The 24,078-nt window shown below is 33.1% G+C and overlaps 1 long non-coding RNA gene and 1 pseudogene across 2 annotated transcripts in view; one reads left to right on the forward strand and one right to left on the reverse strand.

Annotated features, from left to right (window-relative positions):
* The window catches only part of LOC143238459 (uncharacterized), a 26,091-nt pseudogene extending 22,421 nt beyond the window's left edge, over window positions 1-3,670 (reverse strand). The window contains exon 1 of the transcript XR_013020586.1: window positions 3,139-3,670. The product of XR_013020586.1 is annotated as an uncharacterized LOC143238459 (transcript). The remainder of the gene's footprint in view (window positions 1-3,138) is intronic.
* LOC143238460 (uncharacterized) lies at window positions 1,912-18,951 on the forward strand. Its single transcript, XR_013020587.1, has 2 exons — window positions 1,912-2,003; window positions 17,727-18,951. It is a non-coding gene; the product is annotated as an uncharacterized LOC143238460 (long non-coding RNA).
* The last annotated feature ends 5,127 nt before the right edge of the window (window positions 18,952-24,078 follow it).

Consider the following 24,078-nt stretch of genomic DNA (forward strand, 5'->3'; position numbering starts at 1 on the left):
ATAACAACTAGAGCCTATGGTTATTTGTAAGGTATTATAACAACTAGAGCCTATGGTTATTTGTAAGGTAAAATAACAACTAGAGCCTATGGTTATTTGTAAGGTAAAATAACAACTAGAGCCTATGGTTATTTGTAAGGTAAAATAACAACTAGAGCCTATGGTTATTTGTAAGGTATTATAACAACTAGAGCCTATTGTTATTTGTAAGGTATTATAACAACTAGAGCCTATTGTTATTTGTAAGGTAAAATAACAACTAGAGCCTATGGTTATTTGTAAGGTATTATAACAACTAGAGCCTATTGTTATTTGTAAGGTATTATAACAACTAGAGCCTATGGTTATTTGTAAGGTAAAATAACAACTAGAGCCTATGGTTATTTGTAAGGTATTATAACAACTAGAGCCTATGGTTATTTGTAAGGTATTATAACAACTAGAGCCTATGGTTATTTGTAAGGTATTATAACAACTAGAGCCTATGGTTATTTGTAAGGTAAAATAACAACTAGAGCCTATGGTTATTTGTAAGGTAAAATAACAACTAGAGCCTATGGTTATTTGTAAGGTATTATAACAACTAGAGCCTATGGTTATTTGTAAGGTAAAATAACAACTAGAGCCTATGGTTATTTGTAAGGTATTATAACAACTAGAGCCTATGGTTATTTGTAAGGTATTATAACAACTAGAGCCTATGGTTATTTGTAAGGTAAAATAACAACTAGAGCCTATGGTTATTTGTAAGGTATTATAACAACTAGAGCCTATGGTTATTTGTAAGGTAAAATAACAACTAGAGTCTATGGTTATTTGTAAGGTAAAATAACAACTAGAGCCTATGGTTATTTGTAAGGTATTATAACAACTAGAGCCCATGTTTTTTTTCAAAGTGTGCAATAATTATTAAGGTCTGCTGGTAAAGAAAAAACGTTTTCAAGTTCACCTGAAATATTCTAATTTAATTTATTTTCTATATTTAACTTGAGCAAAATTATTCTTAAAATGTCTGAAATCCTAAGTAAATGTTACAAAACAGAAAATCTAATCTACTCTAATAACTAATTTTGCTTTATAGCAGAAATCACACACACACACAATAAATCATATTTTATTGAGAATTTTCCATGTTACTTGTTTATAGCTTCTAGTTTCGAGGGGAGTATTATCAACGGTATGTCGGGGTTTCGGTGTCAAAAGTTGAACGTGTTATTAAATTTCAATATTATTAAATAAACAAAGATTTTGGTAAACGTCTTGTGTGAATTAAATTTCCCAAAACCGTTTATTTTGTGAACAATTAGTAATAAAAAATGAGTCAACAGGCAGACAGTAATGCATTGTGTTCGAACATTCTCTGGCACCTAGTAACGTTGAACTATTATGAAAGCTTTTCTAAAATCAATAGTGTTTGGTACGTTATTGATAAGGAAATATTGTTTGTTAGATCAGATGCAAATTAGTTACTATGACTGCGCACAGCATGTTAAATATTAATTTTTGTGAATATTTATTTACCTGGATGTATCAAAATAACATATCATTTAAAAAGGTAAAATAAAAACTACAAAAATATATATAGTACTACACCAAGAGACGATATAACTGGTTATAAGAAAATAAATCTAATGATTTTTTTTTTTTCATTAGGCTCCCATTAATAGAGCTAAAGGTTTAAAACCAATTTATGGAATACTTTAGTTGTTGTTTAGTACCTTCAATGACATACTGTTGATAACGTAATTCATGTCATAGGAAGACAATTCAAAATAAGTGAATATTACTTGGTTTATTATTTCGAACGCTGTAAACGTAAATGTATATCGAACATCGAGAAACAGATTAGGTGCAGAAATGTTTACACCATTACGTAACACGAACGTCTGTGAAAGCAAGCAATTTCAATATGGCCGGCGCCAGCCTGAGGCTATCAACAAGTGGAAGACCCTCAAATCGAACTTGTACAAAAGACTGACGTAGTAAACGCTGATCGAGACAAAGTGAGTCACGAGCACTGAGTATTTCAGACTTCTAGATAACATATACGATTAGCTTAACTTGAGTGTAGTTTTGTTTCTTTACATGTACGGTGAATGTTTCGTTATGGATAGTAATAGTGGAGGTATTAAATTTGCAGTGTTTTGAACGTATAATCTGAGAAGAGAAACTTTGCAAAGTGGACTCGCTTTCTTTTATCAAATATTCCTGTATCAAAAACTATATGATTTTGCTTAATTATCTAAAGAAATAGCCAATCACTCTTATTTCAATGATTTATCAAACAGCGAATTAAGGCAACTACATTTTTACCGAAATTATAGCACGCGACTGTTTGTAATTCAGCAGCCTTTCACTGGATAGCTTACACTGTATTTACCGTTAAAGGTTTACTGTGAAGTCATGTATCACTCCGCGGAAGTCGCACCAATCTCAATGTTAGATCTGATCTTTTCAGAAAATTCCAAATAAGGATAAAGCCTTTATCTTAAAGAGAGCCATCAAAAGAGAATCCACAAAAGACTGTGTTCGAGCTAAGATATATTTGCTTAGCTTACTACGCTAAGTACTTCAGTAGATTAAGACAAGACTTTAATAAGATTGAAAACCAAACTATTTAATTAAAATATGTACAAAAAATTATCCAAATTCACTAAAGTACGCTACTCATAGAAAAAGTTTAAGATAATTTACTGTAATTTCGCTTAAATCGTTGCGATACTTGAATGTCAATACGACGTTATTATGTTTAAACAAAACTCATTTCTGCACTTTATGAAGTTACAGCTTCGTATTTCCCTTATTATTCTAAAAATAGAAACATTCTCATTGTTTAATTAACTTTTCATCTACCATCGCAAAAAAAGATTATTATTAACTCTATGGATGGCGCAAATAGATATATATAATCATAGGTTAATATGCGTACTAAAGATAAGGTTTAGAGTAAGTGGTAAAGACTATACCGGAAGCAACTGAACAATATAACGAAAAACACGAGTTAACAACGGTACTGATACGTGAGATTCGGTAATTAATGAGTAAATAACACATTCTACTTAACACCTGGTTTTAACACAGTGCACGGTTTATAAACTCTGTGTAAAGCTGGTAACCAATACTTAAAGCATTGCTTACCTTTACCAAGTGGAATGACCAGGGGCGGAGGACTAGGAGCTGGGGCTGCCTCTGTGGGGCTGGGAGGTTCTCGTTCCTCCCATCGGTAGGAATAGTCGATAAGGTGCTTCACTTTCTTAACTAAAAATGACCGCGGCATATTGACCAATACCCAAACACAGCCCTATGGTCGTTAGGGTTAGCAACTTCAACCGACTAGCAACAGGAGAGCGTTTCCGTAGACAGTAGTTGTCGAAACACCGTAAAACCCGCTGAGCTCTATCTCTGTATGTGTGCTGTAGAAAATGACGCTTTTAGATTTCAGCTAGCGAGTCTACTCCACAAGTTTTCCGTGGTCGATTTTTGCCAGCATCTACCACGATTTGGCGGCTCTGTCCTAGCGAAATGTCCCCGCCCTCCGCCGGTCATATGGATTGCCACACTTGGCTGGTCCTTACAGTTTCAAATGTCTGCTTGGCTATTAGGTCAGCTATCATCAACAATTCTACCAGTTCGCGTTGCTCGCACCCTCACGAGCTACTCTTCTGTTGTCTACAAGCAAGCCTAGTCTGAGCACGCGACGCACAGCGCGCGATCCTAATTATTCTCTTTGCTTCCTCTGCAAGGACGACGTCAGCTGGCGCATGGTCAGGGGCGCAGGGTAACAGCTGGACACGGTTCCCTGGGACCAGATTTTATTGTCTTCTAGGGACGGTAAATACAGCTTGCACTGGAACAGGAGTCCCACGACTTTCAGCATGGTTGTTAGCTAAAAGATATCTCTTAATAACTTTAGAATTTACATGTACAATATATATGCATGTATCTATTTATGTACGTCTGTGTACATTAGTACATGGGTACCGAAACTATGCACGCACTCTATTATTTTGAAACAAACAGTTTGTTGTTGTTTCAAATTCAATAATTAAATCAATCTTTTGAAAAAAGAAATACTTTATTATGACCAAAAAAATAAGACAAAGTCTCTTAACATGTCGCTTGTGTCGCTTTTCTTTTGAAGCTCACTCCTCCCCTTACCTCTCTTCCGAATTTTTTTTGTTCTCATTCAAAATTTCGTGGTTGAAAATAAATTGTAACTTATCCAAAACAGACATCTTCATTTATAGAAGAAAAAAATTTAAACATTTAAAATAAGTTCTCGTAACCAATTAATTAATAAGAGATTATTCTTACAAAAATAACCCGGAATTAAAACAACAAATATATTAACGTAGTAGGCTCAGAATGTCCCGGTGGTTAAGGCACTCGACTCGTAATCGTAGGTCCGAATACCCGTTCCACCAAACATGCTCGCCCTTTCAGTCGTGGGGGACATTATGATGTTATGGTCAATCCCACTATTCATTGGTAAAAGAGTTGACGGTGGGTGGTGATGACTAGCTGCCTTTTCTCTAGTCTTACACTGTTAAATTAGGGACGGCTACCATAGATAGCCCTCGTGTAGCTTTCAGGAATTACAAAAACAAACAAACTAACGTAGCATTTAAAAACAAAATCTACTGATATGGTTCTCAGGTATACTCAAACATGGGAAAATACTTAGAGATAACAAGCTATGTAAGGCTCTGAAAACCAACCAATGAAAAAAAGGCTTGGAACCTTTCAAATGTCGGTGTAAAAAAGTTCTCCTCTTTTTAACTCAATTACAGGGAAAAAACTTTGGACACTATAATGAAAAAAAAACAAATCAATAGGAAAAAAAGGCTTAGAACGTTATCACAAGAAAACTTGTGATAGCACATCGGTTGCAGGAAAAAAAAGGCTTAGAACACTATGATGAAAGAGGGAGGCAATCATTAGGTAAAAAATTAGAACACTATAATAAAGTCAATATGAACAGGCCTTGATTTCGTGGAACTCAAGAAAACGCCTTAGAACACTACAAGAAAATCAGTGAGTACATGCTCTTCTCTTTTAGAATGCAATGATAGAAATAAAGGCTAAGAGCATTACAATGAAACAATCGTCAATCATAATAAAAAGAAAACACTTAGAGAACTGAACAAGTAGAGAACTGAACAAGTAATACAATGGAAATAGTCATGGCTTTTTTTCTAGAACTTAATCACAGGTTAAATAAAGGCTGAAATTCCACAAGATATGCACTGGAAACATAGAAATCCCCCTTTCCTAGAACCTAATTACATACACTTGACTTATAACAATACAAGAAAACCAGTGGAAATAATCAAAGCCTTCCCCTCTGAACCAGAATCACATTGAAATCGACAAGAAATATCGTGGTAACATGCACTTTCTCCACTAATTGTGCTTAAAGCATGAATGGGTTGGTTGAATTGTATCTGTTCTCATTGTTACTTAAATCAAAGCTAGTCAGGTTAAGTTTCTGATGTCGATTGAAATTCATTTTGTCGCCTAGATAAGAATACTCATGTGTTTTCTTCAAGTTGACAGCATTTTAATAAAATGATAAAAACATTAAAACTTACAATGCATTAGAAACGCATACAATATTAAGACACTTCACTTCAGGTTTTTCTTTAAATGTTTTTATAAGTGTCTACATTCTCAGGAAATTTTATAACGAAATACGAGCTTATCGAGAACTTTTAATTAAACTAAGCTATGTAGATCAAAACTAATCCTGTATGAGAAACTGTTTAAAAATGAATAATGTTATAAATTGGTACATGATGAAAACAAAACCTGTGATCAACAATATGCGTCAAATCGGCAGATGAGTATCTCTTCTGACAACATTCTCGGCCGTAATCCTAATAATATATTAAAGTTTGTTTGACCAGTATATAAGACTTAGGTTATTCTAAAATCTAAACACTAAACTAACAATGTAAAAAATTTAAACATTACTAATCAAAATCATAATAATGTATATATTTAAGAGTAATTATAAAAATATTATAATTAATAACATTAAAGAAATAAGTTTACAAAAATGGTGAATGTAATTTCATTGCAAAAAACATAGAAATTGGTTGTTTACTCCTAGGACAAAATCAGTGAAAGGGTGAGATTTCAGTTATCGTGTACGTGCTTTCGCTTAAGTTCATTAACTAACATTACAGAATGTTTTCCAATAATTAAATACAACGAATTATAATATTCTTTCTCTTTCTGGTAATGTAGATGTCTTCGATATGACTACTTTTTTATAGTTTAATGATAGTTACAATTTAAAGAATACGAAAAACCATTCGATTTAAACTCTGGCAAACTATGTAGACTGTGCAATTAATACAGTTTTATTAATATATTTAGATAATCTTCAGACCTCTATAAGTTGGATGTATCACTAGCTTGCTTACATCTTTTATAAATGGCTCAGTTGTTATTTGGTTTAGATCTTTGGTATATTTAATAAATAAATATACAGTTGTTATTTAGTACATTAACTGTTGCATAATAACATGAAAGCATAACTTTTTTGCTCTTTTTAATCTACTTTTTTATAACCTTAGACTGTCTATTTTATTCTTGGCCTAAATCTACACAGTACTTAAATGCAGGTGACACCAGATCTTACTGTCTGACGTCAATAACCACCCCTTCCTTTATTGGCTTTTTTTTTTTTTTTTAGTCTATATTCGATTCTATTTGCTTCAAGCCTGATGAGCTATCGGGTCCAAATTGATCTGATTCTGACCCGATAAAACGAACATGACAAACAATAGGAAAGAAATTCATCCAATGAAAGTAGAATTTCAGAAAATGACGTCTCCTCTCCGCAACTCACGTGACATGACGTATTCCCTCGAGCGTGCATTACCAATCACGGTCACTTTGTTTGATAGATCTCATACACAGTTGCATCTTTCATGATTTATTTCTAAAACTATCTTCATTACGTTATACTATGTGAAAATACGTTATACCCTATGTTTAGAGAGCGAGATTTTTAAGTTGTAAAATATTGACAAAGGTACTAGTGTCCCCAACACTTAAAGTGCCATTGTTATCACGTTGTTAATATTTATATTCTTCACACTAAAAGATAATTTATTAAGAATTAATTGCACTGTTTTTGTTTGTGTGTGTTGTTGTTGTTTTTCAACATCCACAAATAAAGATATTTTATTGTGGGTTATGGTTCGTGTTACCCATATTTTAACCCCTTCACAATTAAAGGTGGTTTATTTTGGGTTATGGCCTGTGTTACTTGTATTTTCAACCCCCTCATTTAAAGTTTTGGGGTTTTAAGCCCCGTGGTTTTGTATTTTTATTTCTTGTAGTTAAGAGTAGTTTATTGCTCGTTGAATAATATTAGTATTTGCATTCTCTATATGTGATGATAACTTACTGAAAATCAGGATCTGAGTCGAGGTATTTTCAAAACCCTCATAATTAAAGATGGCTGAACGAGGATTAAGTCTCGCGTTTCTGGTATTTCTATTTCCTAGAGTTAATTTTAGTTTATTGATGCTTAGGGCACGTGTTATTAGCATTTTTGGACTCTGTGTTAAATGTAATTTATTGGGGACTAGAGCCCAACTTACTTGTATTTTCAAACCCACACAATTATAGGTTGCTGTCTGTTGTTGTTCTTGTTGAGTGTTTGTTAGGGGGATAGTGTTAGGACCTATGTTACTAGTATTTTAAACCTCTAAAATTGTAGATAGTTTTGGGGGCCTATTTCATTAGTATTTTCAACCCTCAAAATTTCAGTTAGTTTATTGGTAGTTATAAGTTACTAGATTTTATTCTCTACAGGTAAAGTTTGTTGGTAGTTATGTGTTATTAGTTATTTTTATCTTCTATATTTAGGGTAGTTCATTGGGGGTTATGTGTTGTTAATCTTTATCCTCCACAGGTAAAGGTATTTTATTGGTGGTTATGCGTTATTAATTTATATCTTCCACAGATAAAGATAATTTATTGGTGGATATGTGTTATTAGTTATTTTTACCTTCCATAATTAAACATAGTTTAATAATGGTTATGTGTTAATTATTATTCTCTAAACATAAAAGTAATTTATTGGTGGTTATGTGTTATTAATTTATACCCTTTACAGATAAAGGTAGTTTATTGGTGGATATGTGTTATTAGTTGTTTTTACCTTCTATAGTTAAAAGTAGTTTATTGGAGATTAGGGCTAAATTACATGTACGTTGAACCCTCACAATTAAAAGTAGTTTATTAAGAATTCGGGCTCTGACTTACTTGTATTTACAACACTTACAACTAAAGGCACATTACTGAGGACTATTATTTTCAATCCCCACAATAAAATATTATTTGTTTGTTTTTTGGGGAGAAAGTTAAGTATCTTTGTTATTTATATTTTATCTCCCGAAATTAAAGGTAATTTATTAATACTTAAAGTCCGAGTAACTTGTATTTTCACCCTCCCCTAACACACATACACACAAGGGAAGATGGTCCTTATTATTATTTTCGACCCAGATAATTAACGGTAGTGTATTGAGATATGGGATTCGAATTACACACACTCCAATAAAAGTAAAATATAAAAAATTATAAGGGGATTATGACCTAGGTCACTAGTATTTTAAAACTATGCAATAATAAATATTGAGGGGAAGTTAAAGAAAATTCCCGTTTTATTATTATTTTCAGCCCCAAAGTTTCCAGGTAGTTTGTAGATTATGGCCTGAGTTCACTGGTATATGACTGCAAGCTAATGCTAATTATTTATGACAGTTGTTAAATTAACTATTCCAGTCAGAGTTATTCGATAATACTTGCCCATGTAATATTCTTGAAGATTATGTTTTTTATTGTTTGTTTTTAATTCAGTCATTTATATCATTGTTTGCCCAGCGTGAGCTTTTAACGTCATGTGTTCGATTCGAACACTAAAGACTATAATTTTCTTTAAAGTTTAAGAAACAATTTAGGCGATACAAAACGCCAGTTAGTGTCGAGCACATTTAAGAGTATTGATCTATTAATAAATGAGTTTGTTAAAGTGTTTGATGGATTACTGAGTTTAGGGAATTTGTTACTCGGCTTTTCTTTCACTTCATATTTGGCCCGGCATGGCCTGGTGATTAAGGCGCTTGACTCGTAATCTGAGAGTCGCAGGTTCGAAATCCCGTCACACTAAACATACTCGCCCTTTCAGCCGTGGGAGTGTTATTACGTTACAATCAGTTCCATTATCCATTAGTATAAGAGTAGCCCAAGAGATGGCGGTGGGTGGTGATGAGTAGCTGCCTTTCCTCTAGTCTTACATTACTAAGTTAGGGACGGCTAGCGCAGATAGCTCTCGTGCAGCTTTGCGCGAAATTCAAAAAACAAAACGACAAAACGAAATTTTGCTTCATTTATGTGAGTTTGTGTTTTAACAAACTACTGTGTGTTTGAGGATGCGAGAAAGTTAACAATTGACTGCTTACATTGTTTGTAAAGTTAAGACTATCGCAATTCTGTGAAACCGTTTAAGAGTAGAACTCGTAATTGGAGAAATAAAACACTGTCTTTATCAGTAAGTAAATGAACGCTGTATTCATGGGCAGGGAGTTTGTCCCCCTAGAAAATGAAAAAAAAACATTTATTTATTTATTCAGCATTTGTATATAAAATTTCTAATTCACTTCATAATTTCACATGACTTTACCCTCCCAGAAAAATTCTGCGGACACCCATGGTTGTATTATTTTGTACCAAATTATCCACAAGAACCCACCCAATAATATAAAATATTACAATAATATGTTTATATAGTACCCGTCTAAGTTATCCAGACGTCTATATTTAGATACAGTCAATAACGTACCATTACAACAGAACGTTTATATAATACCATACCTAGATTACCCATTGGTTTATATTTAAATACAGTCAATAACGTACTATTACAAAATACGTTTATATAATACCCCACCTGAATTACCCATAGGCCTATATTTAAATACAGTCAATAACGTACTGTTACGTAATTCTACAGTTCTAGATTGGTTTATTTATAGTTGTCAGTTCGATACCATGTGTCCTACAACTCTTTATTTGTAAATGTTCCTGAAGCTAGGGGGAAACAGAGCTTGTGTGAAAACGAAGACTGTATTCACGTTCCTCTTGTTGTTAGATATTAAGCAAACGCTGGAACAATTCCTGCTCTTTCTCTTCTGCGTCGATACAACCAGTAATAAAACTATTGATCGCTTGTTTCCAGCACGTAGTTACGTAAGGGCACGTGCTGGACAGTGAATTTCCACGCTAATTTGATTTATCTGATTGCGAGGCTGTGTTTAGTTTCAGAGTAGAACCCCCCCTGCTATGTTGTTTTGAGTTTTTGATAATTTTCAACAGCGAGCCAAAGATCCACTGTGTCTCCATTTCATAATGAATATTACATAGACTTAGATACAAAGTACTAGACTGTACGCATGGGAATTTCAACGTCACGTAGTAGGAAAAAAGTCCATAATCGGGAACTGTTTGCTCTAAGCAAACAAACACATGTTAGAGCACGTGATCGTACAAAGAAGTTGAAATTTAGATATATTTCAATTTGTTAATCTAGTTTTCAAATTTCAGAGAAGTAAAAATTAATAAGTTAATTCTAATCGGGTTACGGTGGAAACTGCACTGCAATATTTTACCCACGTTTATGGTATTATATTATGTTGCAAATTATCCCAATTTTCGATAACGCAGAAAATTAAAATAAACGTAACGCGAGATTACATTTTCTCTGTTACTGAAGAAAGAAGCTAAGGAAAATCTTAGAATAATTTTAAACGAGATAATGTGTTCACGTTGAATCTGAAGACATTTTTTCTTTGATCGGTACTAACATCTACTATGTATCGTTTCATCCAACTGCTAAATATGTTACTTAAAATGTTAAGCTATATTTCAAATGTTTTTTCTATGATCATTTATTTTATTTTGGCAATAAGTAAAAAGACACAGATAACACATCTTCTTTTTCTGTCTCTTTTGTCGAGATTTAGGCCTTAAAGGCCTAGAGATTCAGGTCTAACTCCTTTCAAAACAATGTCACTAATTACATCCATGTGTTGTTAACACCTTCGCTTACGCTACAGAAGTTTAATTTATATGTAAAGTTTGGTTTGAATGTCGCGCAAAGCTACACAAAGACCATCTGCTCTAATTTGGCAATGAAAGACTAGAGGAAAAGCAGCTAGTCATCACCACCCACCGCCAACTCTTGGGCTACTGTTTACCAACGAATAATGGGACTGACCGCACATATACCCACCACCACCACCACCCCCACAAACACACGCGCGCGCGCGGCTGAAAGGGCGAGAATATTTCGCACCCACCGCTCTCAGATCGAGAGTTAAACGCCCTAATCACTTGGCCATACTGGGTCGTTCTATGTAAAGATATAATAGTACCAAACATAAGGTGATAGTTTCATTAATAGCTTAAATAAACAAAATATGAAATCAAAAATTCCTCTGTAGGCTCACTTTTACAGTAATAACAAGTAAACACATTCAAACATCTTAGTAAGAGAAAGTTATCATATAATATGTTTTCCACGAATTAGGTACGAATTACGACAATGTAAAGAGAGAATTTCAAGAATCTCCCCAATCATGGAAGAGAACCAAAAGTATTTTAAATGTATCACTAAAAAAAACGAGTCGAAAACACTCAATCTCAGTTGTTGTTGTTTTAAATCAACTCAAACATGAATAAAAGCTGAAAGGACAAATTATTACAAAGCTGAAGATGGAAGAGTTTGTTCTCTGTTCTATCCTTGTAAAGAAAGACTACAGTAACATTGCTTTTTTAATGTTTACAGTATTCTTTATATTTTTGACACCTCAGCGAGGTTTCCTTTGCTTTATATTTAAGCCGTTTTCCTTTAGAGTTTTTAGTACTGATAACATCACTTTTTCTTTACTTACAATAACGAGGACGTGTAGGGCACTAAAGTACTACAATGCCTTGTATGTAATACAAGTAAAAGGTTGAGAAACCATGAATACGTTTTTAACCCTTAAATTAACAGCGGGAATGTTGTAGATAACAGAATCAGTTCATGATGGCCGCCGTTTAAAGGTTAAAGAAAGCAAACAGACAAACAATGAGACAAATAAACAGACAGAAAAAATATTGAAGATATCAAAAATATAACCATGTTAGTGATAAATGAAAATAACTGGATACAGAAACAACTATAATGCAAATACGTTAACCAATATAAACTTAAAGTTGGGCTTTTTTTAACATCAAAATTCTTTCCAAACGCAGTGGCAGATTTAAGGTTATTGGGCTCAGGAGCTAATAATTTTTATGGGTCCTGCATCCTACGTAATTTTACATAAAATAAAATTGTCATTTGGTCCCCATTAAGATCATGGGCCATGGGGCTGAGCCCCCTCTAGCCCCTACCTAAATACGCCATTGTCTAAACGTACAATCCCGTTTTACTTTTACCATTATGTAATAGAAAAAGTTGATATATAACGCCCCCTATAACATTTAATGAACAGATTCAACCTATTCCTGTTTAATTCAGTGTTATCAGGTGTATGGAAGAAATGTGAAGAAAAGTAGACAGATTATTATTTTAGTATTTACATCAAGTCGTTATGAATGATAATATATGACTCAAACATTTTATATTATATATTATACTATACTTTTAATATCCTTCAGTAGGCTTAAGATATATATACTCTATAAATATTCCTAGTAGGATATATACATGACCATTCGTTCTCGATAAGATTGTGTTTTCTCTATAAATACAAACATACCACGAAAACTCACGACACTCACCTCGTCAGGCCTCACATTGTTTAAAGGCCTATAATCCCTCGAGGCCCGTTATACTCAGGGGGTTAAAGCACTCGACTCGTAATCCAAAGGTTGCGGGTTCGAATTCCCTTCACACCGAACATGCTCGCCCTTTTAGCCGTGGGGACGTTATAAAATTACGGTCAATCCCACTATTTGTTGGTAAAAGAGTAGGCCAAGAGATGGCGGTGGGTGGTGATGACTAGCTGCCTTCCCTCTAGTCTTACACTGCTAAATTAGGGACGGTTAGTGGAGATAGCCCTCGTGTAGCTTTGCTCGAAAATAAAAAAAAACAAACAAACAAAACAAGAATCCTTTGAAAACATTCTGATCAAATACAACCTTTAAAATATAAGAAATTGCATTTCACCTCAAAACACATTTGGTGTTAATTTTCGACTCTTCAACCATTAGTATGTCGTACAATAACAACGTGACGTAAAGTTGACAGTGAGCTAGGTAACATAATATGTGTGTATATGTACATATGGGCATTGATTTAACGTGTATAGAAAGGAATGACTCGTGTTCCTTAAATACGTACAACCATCTTTTTCCTTAAACTCACAACAACCTGTATATTCCGTTCGGCGCTCGTTAGAAGTTGGACATACCTTGAACGAAGACATCGACGTGTAGGTTCTGTCATGAGCATGTGTCGTAGCAGAATTATAAGTCATGGTGGTAAACAAATGAAAAGGTAATGACTACAACAATGCTGTTAGCGTGATGTCTAAGAACACAGATGCATGAGCAGTAATATTTCACATTCCTGCAAGCCCGTTAGGTGTTTTTGAAAGTAATTTAAGCATTAAGTTGGAAGAAGATATATATATAAACTAAAATTTATATTCATAAGCCATCAACATGAAACGCTTGGAACTAATCAAGTACGTTTCACTAATAATTGTCCCTGTGTGGATGAGATAGATGTTTTAATGTCCAATATTTGGATTTCTCCGACTTTAATCGATAAACAATAGCAGTTGTTTATGGCAGCTGCTCATCCAGTTAGTATTGATTCATTTTTCGTTCGTTATTTTATTTTTCTAGTCGAGTTATACACTAACTATGTTACGATCTGGCTAAATATGGAGACAGAATTACCATCGTCTTTTTAAGGGTATTTCCAGTTGGGTAAAGCTGTCGGTCTGTCGTTGTTAAATAATTCATTATAATATTTTATGAAGCTTTTTGCATCACCGTTATCGTGGCAGGTCAATAAAGTACAAATTAGCATCTAGGTATAGCATCAATTGTATTTATAAGGGCATCATATACCCTAGATATAACGTCATCTGGTCCAAATACAACATCAGTTGTGCCAGATATAACGTCAAGTTTACCAGATACAATGCAAGACCGAATTTATATTTCTGTTGAGCCTTAGGCATGTTAAAAGTAAAAGCAAACTGCAACAGCGAACGCGAAGTGGAAAAAGATTATACTTGTTTGAACTTCGCTCACACCTAGCCGTCCCTAATTTAGCAGTGTAAGACTAGAGGGAAGATAATTAGTCATTACCACCCATCGCCAACTCTCGAGCTACTCTTTTACTAATGAATAATGGGATTGATCGTTGCACCATAACGCTCATACGGCTAAAAGGGCAAGCATCTTTGGTGTGATGGAGATTCAAACCCGCGACCCCCAGATTACGAGTCGAGTGCCTTAACAACGTGGCCATGCCAGGCCCGAGGAAAGATTAGACAACAAATGAAATTATTAGGGAGAGTTAGAAGTATCCCCAGAATACAGAGACTTTATATAAAATTTCTTTTTAAAATATACTATTCTGCATAATATTAATGTCGCATTATATTATGGTGTTACCCATGTAACATAGTGATATAAAATACACCACATTACTAATATCTTTCTCTCTCTTTTGTTTTGCCTTTTTGCTGTCTTTTTTCCCATCAGAGCAGTGCATTTCGAAAAACGTTGTCCACACACGCTTCACTGGCTGCCTTAAGCAGCTGCCTAATTAACTTCAATACCGACCAGCTATTGTGACCGTTGTATAGGTATATATCAATTCTGTCGATTGTATCAGATAGTTGTAGTATATACAACATAAATAATGTCAATACATTGTCAGTTATACCAAACAGTACCAAATGTGACTATAGCGTCAGTTACTTTAGTTAATGTGCCGATAAAGCATTACTTGTGCCAGACAACGTCAGTAATAGCATGTAAAGCATCATTTATCTCGATACATCGTTAGTTGTACCAAAATAGTGTCATTTTGTTGATATCATGCCAATTGTACCAGATAATATCAATCATGTGAGATATAGCATCAGTTGTGCAGACATAGATTCAGTTGCATCAGGCTTCGCGTCAGTTCTAGCGAACATAAGTTATAAATCGATAAAGTAATATTGTGAAGCTGTGTTGACAGGATGTAATTTTACACTGTATAACTCAATATGAGTATGCTGAAAGCAACAGCACAATGCTTATAAAATATAAAGAATTTCTTATTAGTTGGTAAAAGTATTCTTTAAGGTTTTTCAATATTGATATTTATGGCATACGAATAATTTAGTCTCATTTGTTTATTAAAACAAAATAGCAATTACTGCATATGTTTCTTTATTAATTAATAAGCCAAGAACAACATCACACCAAATTAATGAGTGCAACTAGGCCTAACTTCAGTAAAGCCTACTTTTATGCTAACCAACACAAAGGAATAATTCATAAAAAATATTTTTCACTAACTCTTAATTGAACAACACTTTACTTTTTTTATAACATTCTTGTATTTATTGTCTTTTGAATAAATTGAAAGCACTCCTATATTTATAAAGCATAGCTTTTCAATAAATAAATTCAAAAGAAAATAGTACAGGATAGATTAAAATAGAGCTCAATCATACGTTCACTTTTTGTTTGTTTTTGAATTTCGCGCAAGGCTACTTGAGGGCTATCTGCGCTAGCCGTCCCTAATTTAGTAGTGCAAGACTAGAGGGAAGGCAGCTAGTCATCACCACCCACCACCAACTCTTGGGCTACTCTTTTACCAACGAATAGTGAGATTGACCGTAACATTATAACGCCCCCAGGGCTGAAAGGGCGAGCATGTTTGGTGCGATGGGAATTCGAACCCGCGACCCTCAGATTATGAGTCTCGTACGCCTTAACCTACCTGGCCATGCCGGGCGTTCACTTTTTGATATCTCTGCAATGTAAACTTGTAAAGTACGTATAAGGCCAGAAGTTGAGAGCTTAGTCAGTGTCCTGTCTTGAGGTAAAAATAACTAAATTGTTGATCTGGACTGTGAATCCGAGGTTTCTTGGTTCAAGCTCCATTATCTACCAAAAATAAATAAAAAATTTTCCGCACTTTAAATCATGAGTGCGTTATAAGAGTGAAAGTCGAGACCCACAATTAGAGAAGTCAAGCAGATGGCAGTGGATAATATTATTATCTGTTTTACGTCTATTCTAACACTTCAAAATTGTGGACGTGAGAACGCAGGTTTCCCTCATATAGACTTGCGCGAAAATCAACAAATAACAATAAAGAAACTTAAATTAATTATACAAATCCTTATTTAAAGCAGCATTAGAAATTCTAAATTAATTATGCTCATTAGTTACAAATAACATTAAGTTTAGGGTGTTGCCTGTTAAGTTTGGAACACTATTTAAAAATATAGGTTCCATCGTTTAAGAAAGCAAAGTGTCCGTTTTCGTTACTTTCATCTATCGAAGAGCTAGTTGTACAAAACGCTACAATACTTTGAGTTATGAAATTGACTAATTTATTTTTGAATTTTTTTAAACTTTACCTAGCTTTTTTTCTAGATGTCGTTAATTATGTTTTGTATCATTGGGATCATTTTGCTTTTTTTTAGAACTGTATCCTTCAGTTTTCAAAATAACAAGATTATTTTATTTCTCAATTTTCTCATGGTTCTTCAAAGTTAAGTTGGCCTACATAGTTTACTTATCTTAAGCCTTTTTAACTAAATTCTAAAGCCTCGAAAAACTTGAACATATATAAAGATAAATAAATTATTGAAATGTTCAACAGATTACACGTTAAGAAAAATATGTTTTCATTTTCTACACGTGTTAATTAAAGTTGGTTTGTTATGTAGCATAATCTTGTTTATTCTAATTTCTAATACTCTCTTGTTTTACTTCTATCCAAACTCCTTCGACCCTGCCTAATGTATAAGAATATTATTATTATTTGAGGCTTAACCATACATCTATATAAAGTGACTCGACCATTTCGAATTTAATTTAACATATTATTTATATTAACATGAGTGAGCTCTTAACACACAGATATTTAATGAAAGTTTGATTTACTTATTATATTATTCCATTATCTGTTCGGTTTGAGTTGTTCGGAAAATAAATAATGAATATATTATCATAAGTAGCCAAGGTTCTCTCACCAAACCAGATTAATGGTTGGTATAAACGATAAGTGGGTGTTTCTAAAGTTCAAAAATCAAAAGTTGATGATCGACGGTATACTATATAATCAAGCGTCAAAAGATATAAAGTTGGTGGTCGATAGTATATTATATAATCAAGTGCCCATAGGAACAGATTTAGTGGTAGACGGTATACTGCATAATCAAATTTTCAAAGGAACAGAATTAGTTGTCGAAGATATATCCAATAATCGAGTGTTCAGAGGGAAGGATGTCTTATAACTAACACATACTATAAAATTGAATGCTAACTGTTTTTTAGCTTCTTGGCTGTACATTACAATACATTAAATAGAGGTCGAGCTATTCTTAAGGGTAAGTTATAAAGTTTCTGAAATATGCTTAAATTAACTAATAAAGGATATATCTAGCTGATGAAAGCTCTTATATTTCTAGCATGGCCAAGAAGCTAGCGTGGAATCCGAATAGTCTGATTGAGAGTCATTCTTATAACGTAAACACAACTGAAAGTACGAAGTGTGTTTCCTATCAACTGATGAGGACTGTTGGCATAATTTTTGGTCCACAGCTCTAAATTAGGGTTAGCTATGCCTGGATCGTCGTGAATTCTGTGACCTGGTGGTGTAGGTTTCAGCGTGAATGTGATGTTCAGATAAGCAAACTCTTGTTTTATAAACAAAACATTACCCTCACAGGATATCCAAATTAGATTTTTTACCAGTTCTGAACTTTATTCAAAATAAAACTGCAAAACACAGTTTTTGCTTCTTGAACACTGTTGGGTGTTCCTTATAGATTTTTGGCTGCTGATCACGAAAATCACATCCAAATTTGCCCATCACGTACCGTTTCATCGAAATCTTCAGTTTCACCAGGACATTGTTACAATTTAAAAACAATATCAGGGCAACTGGAATCCGTCAATGCTTGCTGACTACTGTTGGACACTGCAACGTGATGCACCGGACATTGAAAACAAACGAAAACCAGGAGCAAAACACTTTTAATTATGTTAAACTTAATAGCATGTTAGAAACATAAACGCAATTAAATACGTTATTGCCGGTAAACAGTTAACTGTCTATTTCTCAGAGTTCCTACGTGATGTAGCAAAACCAAAACTATATTTGTGCATACACACCAGGTACATGTCACAATCAGCAAAATCTTTTCAGGAAGCAAAAGTTTTCGAAAAATTGTTGTGCAATGTAATTCAATGATTTCTAGTTATGAATCTCAGTTGTTTGTTTTTTTTTTTTGTGCAAGGGTCAAAGTCCATTTTGGAAAGTATATATATATAGGGAAAGACTTAAATTGGATTTTCTTGAGCCCCATAGAAATAAGGATTAACTTACGTTAAAAAAAATGACAAGCCTAATTATTTTTGTTCGGACCATAAAAACGGTGGTATGAGCTGTAAAATACCTATGTAACTTTTGGATTAGTCACTTCCAGTTGTATGTTTCCGGTATTTCTAGTACAATGTGATTTGAGAATGAGACAGATCTTAACTACGTTTGTGAATATATTGAAGTGAAGCTTTATGTACCCAGCTAAGAGGAGAATTTTGTGTTTTGTATCCAGTGACTAACGTGGTTCTTGTAGTTCATAACTAATGAACGTTTTAGAACCTAAATTAATAAAAAAAACTGTTGCTTTTCTTTACTTTCTGGTGCCAACACGTCTCGGCGCCCCAAGCACTCAACTTTTCAAAATAAGTTAAAACCAACCCTGTTGAACTTCAAGGATTTTCTGTCGATACACATATTGAAATCTGAAATTCTTAGATTCTTTTCAACGAAAGTATTTATGAACAGTTATTTATAAGTTTTGGTAAATCTGTGAAACGTCAAAATATAAAAATTACTGCTAATGTTTGATAAAAGATGAATTTAAGAAAATGTGCCTAAGAGTAGGAAGAGAAAGTAATCGCCGGACGATAAGAAAGATAAAGAATTATACGATGAGATAAAGAAGACAGTTGAGAGGGTTTGAAAAGCTAGAAGCTGTTGAAACTTGACCAACGACAACCATGATAAACGTCTACGTCAGTTTCGGCCGTAATGTGATTGTTTAAAATATGTGCAATAACTAATGTACCATATTCTATAAATAACAAGGGAGTGTTTCTATATCACAACACCACCAGTCACAAAACGGTATTCTCACAGTACTAAAAGATCTAAAGGAACGATGAGTTTTACAGTGTTTAAGTTCAAACATGTGGTGATGCTGTTTCTTCAGATACCTTGTACTTCAGAAAAACCTGGATAAAAACAGTCGAAACGTCATCTACCTTTCCAGGCTTTTATATGGTATATAACGACCATTGAGTTGGTATGTAACATGATTATAGCTCTCAAGCAGAAAAATCTAACTAACTGATTGAAATTTATATTGACTCAGTGTTTTTCGGTAGAACCTACAAGTATCTAGAATGTCATAGTTTGTGTTTTAGTTCATCAACGGAATGACACGTTCAACGCGTCAACGACAGATTAGAAATACAACTTAACATTATATGAACGATCAATGATAGATGGAAATACTACTTAACACAATATGAACAATCAACGACAGATAAAAATACAACTTAACATTATATGAACGATCAATGATGGATGGAAATACTACTTAACACAATATGAACAATCAACGATAGATAAAAATACTACTTAACACTATATGAACAATAAACAATAGATAAAAATACTACTTAACACTATATGAACAATAAACAATAGATACAAATACTACTTAACACTATATGAACGATCAATGATGGATGGAAATACTACTTAACACTATATGAACAATAAACGATAGATAAAAATACTACTTAACACTATATGAACAATCAACGATAGATAAAATACTACTTAACACTATATGAACGATCAATGATGGATGGAAATACTACTTAATACTATATGAACAATCAACGATAGATAAAAATACTACTTAACACTATATGAACGATCAATGATAGATGGAAATACTACTTAACACTATATGAACAATAAACGATAGATAAAAATACTACTTAACACTATATGAACAATCAACGATAGATAAAAATACTACTTAACACTATATGAACGATCAATGATGGATGGAAATACTACTTAATACTATATGAACAATCAACGATAGATAAAAATACTACTTAACACTATATGAACGACCAATGATGGATGGAAATACTACTTAATACTATATGAACAATCAACGATAGATAACAATACTACTTAACACTATATGAACAATCAACGATAGATAAAAATACTACTTAATACTATATGAACAATCAACGATAGATAAAAATACTACTTAACACTATATGAACAATCAATGATAGAAAAAATACTACTTAACACTATATGAACAATCAAAGATAAATGGGAAATATTACTTAACACTATACGGAGCATCACTGACAGATGGGAAATACTACTTAACACTAAATGAACGAAATGTCTAGAATTGTATAATCAACAGATGCTGATAAGAATAATTATTTTTAAAAATTATTATTAGTTTCTAGTAAAGTATCATGGGCATTTACAGAACTTAAGTTGATAAATTTTGTGAGAGGTTTTGTTCCAGCTAATCCTTCTAAAGATCATATAGCACCATTTTTCATTATACATATAATATTTGTATGAACGAACTATTGTACGTTCGCTCTTCGACCTTCAAGTGCTCAAGCAAAGTGGTTCCAAGTACGTTTCCTTCACCACATAGTCTTTTAGTCTGTTTCCTTCCGGCGTTAACATCTGAGTATATCGATATTTATGGAGCTCAGTTGCAAGGTTTACGACTAATAAAAGTTCGAACATCGCTGTAAATTGTAAAGCTACAAATAACCTTAGTCTCACAGATGTTGTAATGACGTCAGAGATTCGTATCCCCCTCACCTGCCTAGGGATAAGCTTAATTAACTGTCTGTCTATGACGTTTGCCACTCTGCTGAGGACATTATGTGTCACGGACAGCTGCACGTTATGAAACAAGCTAAATGTGTCACGTGTATTAAAGGCCTTTTGTGCCAGGAGTTTTGTATCAATGATATCTTATATCTTTTATAACAAAATTAATATGACGAAAACTGTTATGTTCTGTTCTTATTCGAAATTTCAGTACTAAAACAATACAAAGCAAAATTTATCGTTCTCTTTGTAACATCAAACATTTAAGAAGCAGCTTGTTTAAGTAGGATAGAAATGAACCTTGAACTACAAAAGAAATGTGTTGGTGTGTTCTTTTTTTCAGCGCAAAGCTACACAGTTTCTACATCTGTGTTTTGTGCACCGGAAGAAATCAAACCCCGGGTTTTAGCGCGGTAAGTCCATAAACTTACCGCTAATCCACCTGGGAACAGGAGATAAATTATCTTACAACTTATACAGAAACGTTAAAGGTTGAAATTCATTCTGAAAACCTTCTAGTTAAAAATACCAAGCTGAGATAAACTTAAGTTGAATAAAATGTATCTTAACCCTAACATCTGTTTTGTTCTAACCTATTTGTATAACCAGTCTTCAAGACTGATTTTACTTTCGAAATACTAAACATACGTTATTCTAGTGTCCATTATGCTAAATAAGATACGATAGAGTGAATTTCTTGTTCATAAAACATATTTAAATAGCACAGTTCATTTTCCTCTTATTATAAAAGTTTAATAATCACTAGTGATGCTGTGAACGTTTAGAGTTCAGACCTATGCGATCGTCAGTCTGTTTAATGGGGGCTTAATTATATTACAAGATTGTTTATTGGTGAAACTGCTTTGACAGGGGCTGTACTGTCGAAAAGAAGTACGAGGTATGTGTTCATAACATGAATTAGTGAAATATATTTAAACAATACTTGAACTCGGCTGTTGCTACACTCACATGATTCTTAATGACCTTAATAATCTGTTTCTCATGCGATAACTTCGTATCCATAAGGATCTATTTCCAAACCCGAAAGATGACGTTATTTATCTAAATTTATGTTCTTCTATCCGATGATGACATAATTATTTAAGAAACTGTTGATTCATCAAATAATAACATTTGTTTCTAGATACTGAATGAAAACTATACGAGTAACGGTCATCACGATACTTCAGAATAGTTTTATAAGAATTCAATTCATATCCTAGTGTAATAAACTATAACTTAAATGGCTGAACTATGATAAGTAACGGCTGAAAAGGAATCAAGACATGCAATAGAAACCGAAAACTCAGAATTTTAAGAATGAAATAAAGGTCTACAACATTAATAATCCACCTTTGAACCAACAAACCTCCCCTTGCAAATGTATTTTGTATTAAAAGTAAACATTATCTTGCTTTCAACCAATCTGTTTAACTGTTAACGTTTAATTAGTAAATAAAACTATGAAAAGTTAATGTATTTTGTATTCTCAAGCTGAAGAATGTTATACAATCGAATATAAAATGTTTGTTTCATCTTTAGTAAGAAAAAAAAAGATTTAATATTCTAAATGCTTTAAAATATGCAGTAAAATTAATAAATAGAACTGAGAATAAATCACTTTATTTAATACTTAATTAATTCACTGTTTTATTATTCTGTCTGAGAAGTACGTGGTTTCCTTGGTCACAAAAATAGGAAACAGTAAAAGTATGACGATCGGTGTCGTTGTGTATGTTTCTATATGCATACGTTTTATATATATATATACATATAACGGTATTTTTATATTAATCATTTACTCAGATTCTTACCATCAGAAATACCTACAAAATATCCTATTTTTCTTAATAAAATAAAATATCAAATCTTGACTGACAAAAATGAAGTCAATCTGCCTGAAGTCATTGTGCGTATTGACTTAAATCATCATTTGTTTCATCTGTTTCTTGTTGGCGTCAAATTGTAAAGATTAGCAAATAAATATCCTCCTTCCACTTTTACATAAAGTGTAATTTACCTTTGTTTAACCCATCGATAAGAACAAGCACTTTAGTAACTAACTTCTTAACGTTTTGTCTCCTCTACGTATTTTTCAACATGTTTTATTATTAACATGCATAAGTTGTTGTTTTTCGTTTTCATTCTACAGCTGTCCTGTTTCTTATTCTCTCGGTTACATTTTTCATGTTTTCTTTGCTTACTCTTTGCTTACTTTGCGTTTATTTTCCAATGCTTTTCTTTTGTCTCACATTTAACCTTCTACGGATTTACAACACTAAAATCAGGGGTTCAATTCCCCTCGCTGGACTCAGCAGATACCTCGTTGTGGCTTTACTATATGAATACGCACACACACACTTCTGCTGATTTGTGTTTAACTCGTACTCCAATTTAATAATATGTTCTCAAAGTATCATATTTGTTTATTCTTTTATAATTTATTTAGTATTTATTTCACTTCCCCCAGAACTTAAGAAAACATAAAAATGTAAATTCTAAAAGAATATGCAATTATTAGCATTACAGCATACGTATGTTTTAGAATTGCCAATTTCATACAGTGTGAGGGAGATCGCTATTAGCATCACGGATTGAGGTCATAACAGAGAAAAATGTTACACGTAAAACAAAGCCAGTTGAAACTTTGTGACAATGAACTTTTCTTGATAGCGTAACTATATTATTATTTCTATGGTTACTATTATAAAAAACCGAAATTTACAGATGAACTACTGGTTTTTTGGTTTGATATGATGATGGTGATGGAACAAAATGTTTTAATATATAAAGCTAAAGAATGTAAAAAAAAAAAAATCCCACCATCAAACTTAAATACCAAGCATGAAAGAAACATT

The sequence above is a fragment of the Tachypleus tridentatus genome, chromosome 13 (assembly GCF_004210375.1).
Source record: "Tachypleus tridentatus isolate NWPU-2018 chromosome 13, ASM421037v1, whole genome shotgun sequence".
Classification (NCBI taxonomy): Eukaryota; Metazoa; Arthropoda; class Merostomata; order Xiphosura; family Limulidae; genus Tachypleus; species Tachypleus tridentatus.